This window comes from Phyllostomus discolor, chromosome 3 (assembly GCF_004126475.2).
Source record: "Phyllostomus discolor isolate MPI-MPIP mPhyDis1 chromosome 3, mPhyDis1.pri.v3, whole genome shotgun sequence".
NCBI lineage: Eukaryota > Metazoa > Chordata > Mammalia > Chiroptera > Phyllostomidae > Phyllostomus > Phyllostomus discolor.
Window position 1 is genome coordinate 183086664 of NC_040905.2, and position 11323 is coordinate 183097986.

At 38.6% G+C, this 11323-nt stretch overlaps 1 long non-coding RNA gene across 1 annotated transcript; it reads left to right on the forward strand.

The window, feature by feature from the left end:
* The first annotated feature begins 1343 nt into the window (after positions 1-1343).
* Positions 1344-1581, forward strand: LOC118499355. Its single transcript, XR_004901869.1, has 2 exons — positions 1344-1418; positions 1491-1581. It is a non-coding gene; the product is annotated as an uncharacterized LOC118499355 (long non-coding RNA).
* Positions 1582-11323: the final 9742 nt, after the last annotated feature.

Consider the following 11323-nt stretch of genomic DNA (forward strand, 5'->3'; position numbering starts at 1 on the left):
AATGCATTTTCGGGGTCTGAATCCAGATCTCTCCAACTCCAGAATTTATGCCCCCTACCAATGTACTTATACGGTCTCTCTTAAGGTAAATTTGTGTTTATGACATGAGGCTAAATGCTTTAAAATTCACATATGTCATTTTACTAAATTTCATAATTCCTCTACTCACTGGAGTTCTGGAAAACTATTAAATAAATATGAATATTTGTTTTGCAGATAAAGTTCAGCAAAACAAATCATCAACAAAATGAAAAGACAACCCACTGAATAGGAGAACATATTCACTGATACAGCTGATAAGGATTTAATTTCCAAAATTTATAAAACTCGACACCAAAAAAACATAACAACAAGTAATACATTCAGAAAATGGGCAAAAGGCCTGGCTTGTGTACTCAGTGGATTGAATGCCAGCCTGTGAATCAAAGGCTTGCTGTTCCAATTCCCAGTCAGGGCACATGCCTGGGTTGTGGGTCAGGTCTCCAGCTGGGGGCATGCAAGAGGCACTACGAATTAATGTTTCTCTTCCTCTATTTCTCTCTCCCTTCTCCTCTCCCTAAAAATAAATAAATAAAATCTTTTAAAAAATGGGCAAAGGACCTGCAGAGACACTTCTCTAAGGAGGACATATAGACGGCGAAGAGACATATGAAATGAGGCTCAACATCACTAATCATCAGAGGTGCAAATTAAAACCACAATGAGATATCACCTCATACCTGTCAGAATGGCTATCATTAATAAATCAACAAGCAATAAGTGCTGGGGAGGATGTAGAGAAAGGGAATCCTCATGTACTGTTGGTGGGAATGCAGATTGGTGAAAGCAATATGGAGTTACTTCAAAAAATAAAACTGGAACTTCTTATGACCCAGCAATTCCATTTCTGGGAATTTATCTGAAGAAACCCAAAATACTGATTCAAAAGAACATATGTACCCCTATGTTCATTGCAGCATAATTTACAATAGCCAAGATTTGGAAGCAGCCCAAGTGCCCATCAGTAAAGGAATGGATAAGAAAACTGTGGTATTGGGTTGACCAAAAAGTTTGCTTTTTTCAATAAGCTGGCTCCAGTAGTACTTAGTTATCTTTAACTTCATTCTAAACAATTTTGTTAGATTGTGTTATGACAGCTGTCATACCAGAGTGTATTTAAAAAGCTTATAGAAGTTGGTGAATCTTTGTGTAGGCATTTTAATATTGAAGATAGAAGAAAATACACAACACCTATGGCATATTATGCTTATTTCAAGAAAGGTAAAAACACACTGACATGCAAAAACAGATTTGATGGAACACGTCAAAAGTGGTTTGTGAAGTTTTGTGTTGGAGATTTCTCACTGAATGATGCTCCATCATCAGGCAGACCAGTTGAAGTTGACAACAATGAAATTAAGACATTAAGTGAGAACAATGTCTTAATATTAGATTTAATATCACTAATCACTGAGAACAAGCTCACTGAGAACAAGCTCATTGAGAACAAGCAATGTTCTACCACACAGGAGGTAGCCAACATATTCAAAATATCCAAGTCAATAAAGTTTTGGTGAAAAAGAAAAACGTGTCTTTCATTTTGTGGAAAAAAACATATGGACTTTTTGGCCAACCAATATACTTACACAATGGAATGCTACTGGGCCATAAAAAAGAAGGAAATCTTACCTTTTGCAACAGCATGGATGGACCTGGAGAGTATTATGCTAAGTGAAATAAGCCAGTCAGAGAAAGACAATTACCATGTGATTTCATTTATATTGTGGAATCTAATGAATAAAGTAAACTAACAAACAAAAACAGAAACAAGCTCATAGATACAGACAACAGACAGAGGACTGTCAGAGGGGAGAGGGGAGGAGGTTAAGCAAAAAAAGTGAAGGGATTAAGGAAAAAAATGAAAAAATAAAACAAGAACAAAAACCCTCATAGACAACAGTATGGTGATTAGCAGAGGAAAAGTGGGGTGGGGGAGATAAGAAAGGGTAAGGGGGGGATAAATGGTGATGGAAGGAAACTTGACTTAGGATGGTAAACACACAACACACTGTATAGATGATGTATTATAGAATTATACCCCTAGCACCTATATAATTTTATCAATAAATGTCACCCCAATACATTCAATTGTTTGACTTTCTAGCTATATTTAATACCTTTGAGGTCTAGAATATGGAGCTTCTACTCCCTCTTAAATCTAATATTGATGATTTTACATTGGCAATGAAAACTATTTGATATAAATGGTAAATCTTGTATAGAGGAACACAAAAATCTGTAGTTATCCCCTCTTTTTCATCAGAATCCCCACCCAGAAGCCTGGAAAATAGTCCTCCTTTCCCTGCCCTTTGCAATAATTTGTCCAAGGTATCTAAAGGAAATTTACATAAAACAAAAATCCAGCAATCAAGTAAGGTCCTCAATAAGCAGAGTAGGATAAGGAAAAGGCTCTTTACTTTTTTCTCTGTCTCCAAGATACTTAGTATAAGTCCCCATTGTCATTTGTTATCTCAGTGACAGACATCCATTGGACATGTGGAAAACCTTGGCTGAATGTGATGTGCTCACCAATTCCCTCTAATGTGGACATTTATCAGGCTGCTAAATTTTGGCAGGATATATCACAGAATTCCCATTACCTCCTAGGACTGTCCAGCATGGTTCCTGCCACCAACCTCTACACTGAATTTGCTCTTGCCGTCTCCAGCAACACTCATGTTCCCTAATCCAATGAGTACTTTTTAATGCTTACCATTCTAGAATTCAGCAACAGTTCTTGAGTTGATCACCTTTTGTTCTGTTCTCCTTCTGCCTTCCTCTGTCTTCCTTCTGGTTTCATTCTCTCCCAAGACTTCCTTCTTTCTGTCCAGTCACTCCTTCAGTCTCTTTCCAAGGCCTCTTAAGAGAATTGTCCTGGGTTTCTTTCAGTGCTTGCTCTCTACACTCAGCCTTGATTATTTCAGCACTATTCAGGTCTTCAAGAACTATCCTGATAATTCCCAAATCTATATATCTCCAGTCCTGACCTCTCTCATGAACTCCCAGCCCATATATTCTTCATCTCCATCTGGATATCCCACAGGTACTTCAAATCTAACACAGCATAACTGAATCCATCTTCTCACCAGTACCTTAACCTTCTATCTATATTTCCATTAATGTCCTTATGGTCCACAGTCATCTCACTCTAGCTTCAAGTACTCATTCCAGAGTCTTTCTTCACTTGTTGAACTTTCATTTATTCTTCTTTTTTCAGCTTGGACATAAATATCCTCAGGAACTTTTTCCCAACCCCACAAGTCTGTATAAGTCTATATGTTCCTACAACACTTCAAACTTTCCCGCTCATAACACTTATCACAATATAATATTGTAATTGCCAGGTCTGTATCTTTCACTGACTGCAAGCAGAGACCTTATCTAAATTTTCATTGGTATATTCTCAATGTCTAACACAATCCCTGACACTGTAGGCACTCATTAAATATTTGTTGAAGTGAACAAAGGAATAACTAAAGTCTTCAGCTGGATTCAACAGCTCAAGAATGTTCACAGTTCATCCTGGCCAGGTGGCTCTGTTGGTTGAGCATCATCCTGTACACCAAAAAGTGTTGGTTTGATTCTCTGTCAGGGAACATACTTAGGTTGTGGGTTCAATCCTTGTTTGGAGCACAAATGGGAGGCAACTGATCAATGCTTTCCTCTCACATCCATGTTTTTTTCTCTCTCTCTTTCTCCCTCCCCTTCCTTTCTTTCTAAAGTCAATAGACATATCCTCAGATGAGGATAAAAAAATGTTCACAATTCAATATGCACTGTGACTATCCTGTACCATGTTACTTCCTAAATGGTTTATTGGATGTGTTCCCTTATCTATAATGCTATTGTCTTAGCTCAGAATCTAATAATTTCTTGACTGGACTACTGCAAAAGTTTCCTAACTCAAACCTCAGCCCCCCTGTTCTGTTCTCTACAGTGCTTCCAGGGAAATATTTCTAAAATCAAATTAGAGCTCTGGTCAGGTGGCTCAGTTGGTTGGAACATCATCCCATGCACCAAAAGGTCTTGGGTTTGAGTCCTGGTCAGAGCACATACCTAGGTTGTGGATTCAATCCCCATTCAGAGCACAGACAGGAGACAACTGATCAATGTTTCTCTCCCACATCAATGTCTCTGCATATCTGTTCTTTTCCTCCCCCTCCTCCTCCTCCTCCCCCTCCTCCTCTTCTTCTTCTTCTTCTCTCTCTCTCCCTCTCTCTCTCTCTCTCTCTCTCTCCCTCCCTCCCTCCCTCCCTCCCTCCCTCATCAATGGGCATGCGCTGAATTAAAAATTTTATTTTGAATTAAAAATTTCAAAATAAAATTAGGAAAAAATCAAATTAGATCATACCATTCCCAAACTTAAATACTTCAGTGGATTCACTATAGCCTGTAGGATAGTCCAAAACTTAAGCACGGTATAGCAGAAACCTTCATGCTTTGGCTCCTGCTTACCTATCTCCAGCCACATCACTCACCACTCTCAGGCACCTACCTCATCAGGCTGCTAGTCCCTTCACACAGACACTATCCCCAACTGTCTATTCTAACTCATTCATATTTTTTTCAACAGAACATTTATTGACCACTTCATATGTGCCAGGCAATGTTCCAGGTACTAGTGATGACATAGTGAGTAAAAAGATAAAAATCCTTGCCCTTCCAGTATATAAATTCTCTCTCTACTCGTGGCACTTTCAATAGGATGCCTTTTTTCAGTACCTCCATAGAACTATAAGAATATTTTTATGATACTTGTCACAACATGCTGTGGCTGTTGATGTAGTTGAATACAAGGGTAGATCTAGGGTTTATGAACCATCTAAGCTCATTTATGCTATTTGGTTTTATGTGTGTGAGGGGGTATCTTTAAGAAAAAAATATTATTAATATAATATTGCTAAGCCCTTTCAAGGGCCTTGGAAGACACTGTGCAAGTCACTTCATAAGACACATACTCCTATTTACCTGTCTTTCCCTCTAGACTGTGCACTTTTCATTTATATACCCCCATTCTATAGTCACACTCAGGCCGGATCAGAGAGTCCTTTATCCCAAGTCTATAATCATTGTTTACTGCTTTCTCAGAAAGGCCACTACATAACAAGCATCTTGCCTAGGAGCTATGTCTACCTGTCTTGTCTTAGGGGTGACAATGCCCTGGGAGTTGCTCCTGAGTTAATCACTAATTCTTGGACTAATTCTAGCACTTCATTCCAATTCTTGCATGCTTTAATTGAAGTAGGAATCCTCTCAAGGAGCCACTCACTGCCTCTCCAGGGCCTTCCAGACACTTGAATTAGTTTTCAGCTTATTCTCATAAGGCACAGGACCTCTTAAATCAGATTGAGAACATGTATAAGAGTGTTCCAATCACCAAAGGATTTCAAAACTGCTTACAACAGGGCCTCTCATGTATACAGAAAGCAGACCCAAAGTCCAGACTTAGAAAAACATCCTGGCTTCTTTACTCAGTCTACATAAGACATTAGGGCTATTTAAATCTGCAATCTTCTGGGTCCAAAATTGCTCTACCTGTTTCTTCTAGAAGTATATATTCAAATATTTCCTGAGCTGCCCAGAATCAGAGAATCAAAAAAATTTAGAGTAATAAGGGACTTAGAGATTCAGAACCATCAGAAATTGAACTGAATGGAATTAAAGAAGAAACTCATTGAGACTGGTAGGAGGGACTGAGACATAGAACAGGCTGTTCCCACACTCAAGTGTGGCAGGTAAAAATTGGGAGGAAAAATTGGGAGGGATCCCAGTCCCACACTCCAGCCCAGGGATTCTGTGCCAGGGAGATAAATCTCCATAACTTCTGGATGTAAAAACCATCAGGGATTGAGGATTTGGAAGACAGACACTTCTGGAGTGCCCTTAAAGGGCCTAATCATAGACTTATTCAGATTCACTCCCTCTGAGCTCCAGCATGGGAGCAGCAGATTGAAAGGTATCAGAGATATACAGGGATGAAATGAGTTGTCTGGCATCAGTACAAGAGCTGGGGGTCAACTTTCTCCCAGACAGTAGTGCTGGCAGAAGCCATTGTTCCTTTTCTGAACCCCCACCCCACCACAGAGCCACACAGCCACACAGCCAGCAGGATGGTGCCATAACTCAGACTCCATCAACCTGTTTCATACAATTTGTCCCACTCTGGCGATTCCCTGAGGCCCTGCCCCACACAATTTCTGGGCCCATCCAAGCTGTTCCCAGTGGCTTCTCATACAAATGTCTTGTCTTGGCCCATGGTTCAGACTTTCCTAAATTCTCTCAAACAAGCAACATCTGGCCTCAGAGACCACCATACCTCTCGCTAAGTTGCCCCAGGCCTGGCATTAGCAGTAGCCAACCCAGGTTCACAGCTTGGCCTCATCAAGTCCAGCACAAGTAGCAGCTATCTGCAGATGGCTTTGTAGCTTATGCTGTGTGACCTTGGACAGAACACCAGGTACTAGCTGACCTGAACATGCCAACAGCAATCAAGTCTCAGTTGGGGGATGTACACAGCTCACACATTGGGCATACCTTGAGTACCCAGCTTGGGTGATGTGTCACTCTACCAAACCTGAGAAATGTGGCAGCTCTACCTAATACATAGAAATAAACAAAGGCAGGCTGCCAAAATGAGGAGACAAAGAACATGGCCCAAATGAAAGAAAAAGGAATAAATGGAGACAAACAACCTACTAGGTGCAGAGTTCAAAACACTGGTTATAAGGATTCTCAATAAATTTAGTGAGAACCTCAACATCATTAAAAAAAGATCTAGTCAGAAATGAAGGACACACTAATTGAAATAAAGAACAATTTATAGGGAAACAAGTAGAGTAGATGAAACCAAGAATCAAATCAGCAATATGGAATATAAGGAGGCATAAAACAGCCAATCAGAATAGCAAGGAGAAAAAAGAATTTAAAAAATGAGGACAGTGTAAGGAGCCTCTGGGACAGCTTCAAGCATGAACCTTTGTGTCATGGGGGTGTTGGAAGGAGAAGAGAGAGAACAAGAAATTGGAAATCTATTTGAAAAAATAATGACAGAAAGCTTCCCTAACTTGGTGAAGGAAATAGAATGCAAGTCCAGGAAGCACAGAGAGTCCCAAATAATATGAACCCAAAGAGTCCCACACCAAGACACAGCATGATTAAAATGCCAAAGGTTAAAGATAAAGAGAGGAGCTTAAAAGCAGCAAGAGAAAAGCAGTTAGTTACCTACAAGGGAGCTCCCAAAAGACTGTCAGCTGAATTCTCAAAAGTAACTTTGCAGGCTAAAAGGGAATGGCAAGAAGTATTCAAAGTAATGAAAACCAAGGAACTACAACCAAGATTACTCCACCCAGCAAAGCTATCATTTAGAAATGAAGGACAGATAAAGAGCTTCCCAGACAAGAAAAAGCTAAAAAAGTTCATCAACACCAAACCAGTATTATATGAAATGTTAAAGAGTCTTCTTTAAGAAGAAGAATATCAAAAACATGAACATTAAAATGGCAATAAATATATTTCTATCAACAGTTGAATCTAAAAATCAAAATAAATAAGCAAGGAGAACAGAAACAGAATCATAGACACAGAGAATGTTTTGATGGTAGTCAAAAGGGAGAGAGACGGGGGGTTAGACAAAAAGGTGAAGGGATTAGGTAGTTACAGAATAGTCATGAGGATGTAAAGTACAGCATAGGAAATAAAGTAGCTTAGAACATATATGCATGACCCACGGTCATGAACAATAGTGTAGGGATTGACTGAGGGAATATAGGGGGTGCTGGGTGGTAGGAGCAAAGGGGGAAACATTGGGACAATGGTTATAGCATAAACAACAAAATATAATTAAAAATAAAATATATGCCATATTTTGCCATGTATAATGTGCTCTTTTTGCCCAAATTTTTGTGGGAAAAATAAGGATGTATATTATACATGGGTAGTACTAATGTTGTATGTATATAAATGGGTTTTTTTGTTAACGATTTTATTTATTTCTTTTTAGAGAGAAAAGGAAGGAGAAAGAGGGAGAGAAACATCAATGTGTGGTTGCCCCTCACATGCCCTGCACTGGGGAGGGACCTGGTCTGCAACTCTCTCATGTGCCCTAGACTGGGAATTGAACTGGTGACCCTTTCATTTGCAGGTTGGCACTCAATCCACTGAGCCATACCAGTCAGAACTATAAAAATGTTTTTAATTATTTTATTTATGCTTATGTGTTAAAAGTGTAACTCTAGAAAGCAATAATGATATCTGTATGCAAAATAATACCCTGGAATATGAAAATTGGTTGTGTTTCTAAATATAAATAAATAAATAATTGAATTAAAAATTAAAACAAAAGATTGTTTTCTGAAAGTTTGGGCCAAAAACATGGGTGCACATTATACATGAAAAATACAGTATATTAAATATTAGTATATATATTATATTTGAGCTATTGTGAGGAATACGAAGAAGAATAACATGATTCCAGTTCTCAAAGAGCATATAAACAAGCCTTCCACAGCCAGACTTTTATATCCTGTATTGTTATTTTCCCCCTCTTTTCTATAGCTCTAAACATTTTATTTTTCTAGGATTTTACTGAACTTTAAACCAGTATCATTAATAATCACATACTTCTAACACAAATTAGAAATAACTGCACAAAATATAGCATATTTATCAACCACTCTCCTAAGAGTGGAAGACATACTCAAAAAGAGAAAATTGATTTCTTAATATCCTAGAACCAGTCCACATACCCTAGAAATTAGCTACATTTCATTTGCTGGAAATGAAACAACTGAGCTCTAAGGAATCACTAAGGGCTTCCACGGGCTTCTATGGCCTCAATTAAGTGGCAAATAATAATATTTAAGGACATAAAAAGTAATGTCTAGCCCTATCTGGTATGGCTCAGTTGGTTGGAGAGTCATCCTGTGGACCATGGGGTCATGGGCTTGATTCCCATTCAGGGACCATACCCAGGTTGCAGGTTCGATCCCTAGTCAGGGTACATATAAGAAGGCAACCCAATTAATGTTTCTCTCTCACAGCAATGTTTCTCTCTCTCCTCCTCCTCTCCCTTCTTCTCTCTCTAAAATCAATGAAAAGACATCCTTGAGTGAAAAATTTTTAAAAGAGTAATATCCACCAAACATTTAAGTTAGTACCTCTGAGTACTCACTAAATCTCAGACATTGAGAATAAAACATATTCCCTACCCTTGAGAAATTCATGTTCTAGTAAAAGGGGCAGAAATGTTAGAAATATTAATAGGGATAAGCACAGGGTGCTACATAAATCCAGAGGAGGGGTACTAACCTACCTGATGTGAAGGAAATAATACCTCACCTGATTTTTTAAAAAAGATTAAGTTTTAGGTAGCAAAACTGTGAGGCAAGGTAAGGCAGGGTGCATATACCAGTCAGCTTACTAATCAATCAACAGAAAACAACTTCCGTTTAATTAGAAACAGAGTTTATTGGAGAAGTACTGTGTAGCTCAGACAATCCCTAGAATGACCGAGATTTAAAAACTGGAACAAGAGGATGCTGCTGAGAGTAAACACAGTCAAAGTCACACAAGAGAACCAATCAAATGAAGATGATGCTGCTGCTGTCATCGAGCCCTGGTTCCTTCTGCTGAAATTGCCAGTGCTATTGTACTAGACATTGGAATGCTGGTACTAGGCAGTGAGTGCTAGTACTGGATACTGGATGTCCAGAGCAAGACAGTGGCTACCCCCTTGGCAACCTTCAAGACTGATAGAATTGGTGATCCTAAACCATAGGAAGGAGTTTCCAATGCTGATGGTTTAAAAGGGAGCACTATAGCAACATTCCAAGGAATGAGAAGGCAAGAGAAAATGCACAGCTAAATGCCTATAATTGAAAAAGAATGATCCCAAATCAATCACCTAAGCCTTAAACTTTTTAGATTTTTTTTTAAAAATTAGTCTTATTTATTTTTAATTCTCACCTGAGGATATGTTTATTGATTTTAGAGAGAGAGGAGGGACAAAGACAAACATTGATATGAGAGAAGAACATCAATCAGATGCCTCCCAAACGTGCTCCAACTGGGGATCAAACCCATAACATAGGTATGTGTTCTGGCCAGGAATCAAACCCTCAACCTTTTGGTGCACGGGATGCTGCTCCAACCAACTGAGCCACCTGGCCAGGGCCTAAGCTTTAAACTTAAAGTAGGAAAAGGCGAGCAAACTAAATCCAAACCTCACAGAAATTAAAAGAGTTATAAAGGAATTATATAAACAACTTTATGACAATACTTATAACAACTTATGCAATATAATTCTATACAATCCCTAGAATGACACAAATTACCAAAATTAACTCAAGAACGAGTGAAAATAGATCCCTAACAAGCAAAGAAATTAAATATAATTTAAAATCCCTCCACAAATAAAAGCCCAGGCTCAGATAACTTTAGTGGTGAATTTTATAAAAATTTAAAGAATAAGCCCTCGCTGGTGTGGCTCAGTGGATTAAATGCCAGCCTGTAAACCAAAGGGTTGCAGGTTCGATTCCCAGGCTAGGGCACATGCCTGGGTTTTGGACCAGGTCCCCAGTAGGGGGTGCTCAAGAGGCAACCACACATTGGTGTTTCCTTCTTTCTCCCTCCCTTCCCCTCTCTAAAAATAAATAAATAAATAAATAAATAACAGTCAAAACAAATATTTTTTTAAAAAATTTAAAGAATAGCACCCTGGCTGGAGTAGCTCAGTGGATTGAGCACGGGCTGTGAACCAAAGTGTTGCAGGTTCGATTCCCAGTCAGGGTACATGCCTGGGTTGCAGGCCATCACCCCCAGCAACCACACATTGATGTTTCTCTCTCTCTTTCTCCCTCCCTTCCCTCTCTAAAAATAAATAAATAAAATCTTTAAAGAAATTTAAAGATAAATAATACTAATCTTTCACAAACTTTCCAAAAAATAGCAGAGGAAGGATCAATTCCAAACTCATTCTGTTTAGTCAGTATTATTAGGACACAGATGCTGGACAAAGACATCAAAAGATAAAATCATAACCCAATTATCTTTCACAAATATAAACACAAAAACCCTCAACAAGATAACAGGAAACTGAATCCACCAAAATATAAAAAGGATTGAATGACAAAATCAAATTTTGGCAAAGATATGGAGAAAAGGAGACCCTTGCACATTATTGTTAGAAATGTAAATTGGTGCAGCCACAATGGAAAACAATATGGAGATTCCTCAAAAAATTGAAAGTAAAAGTACAACATGACCCAGTAATTCCATTGCTGGGTAC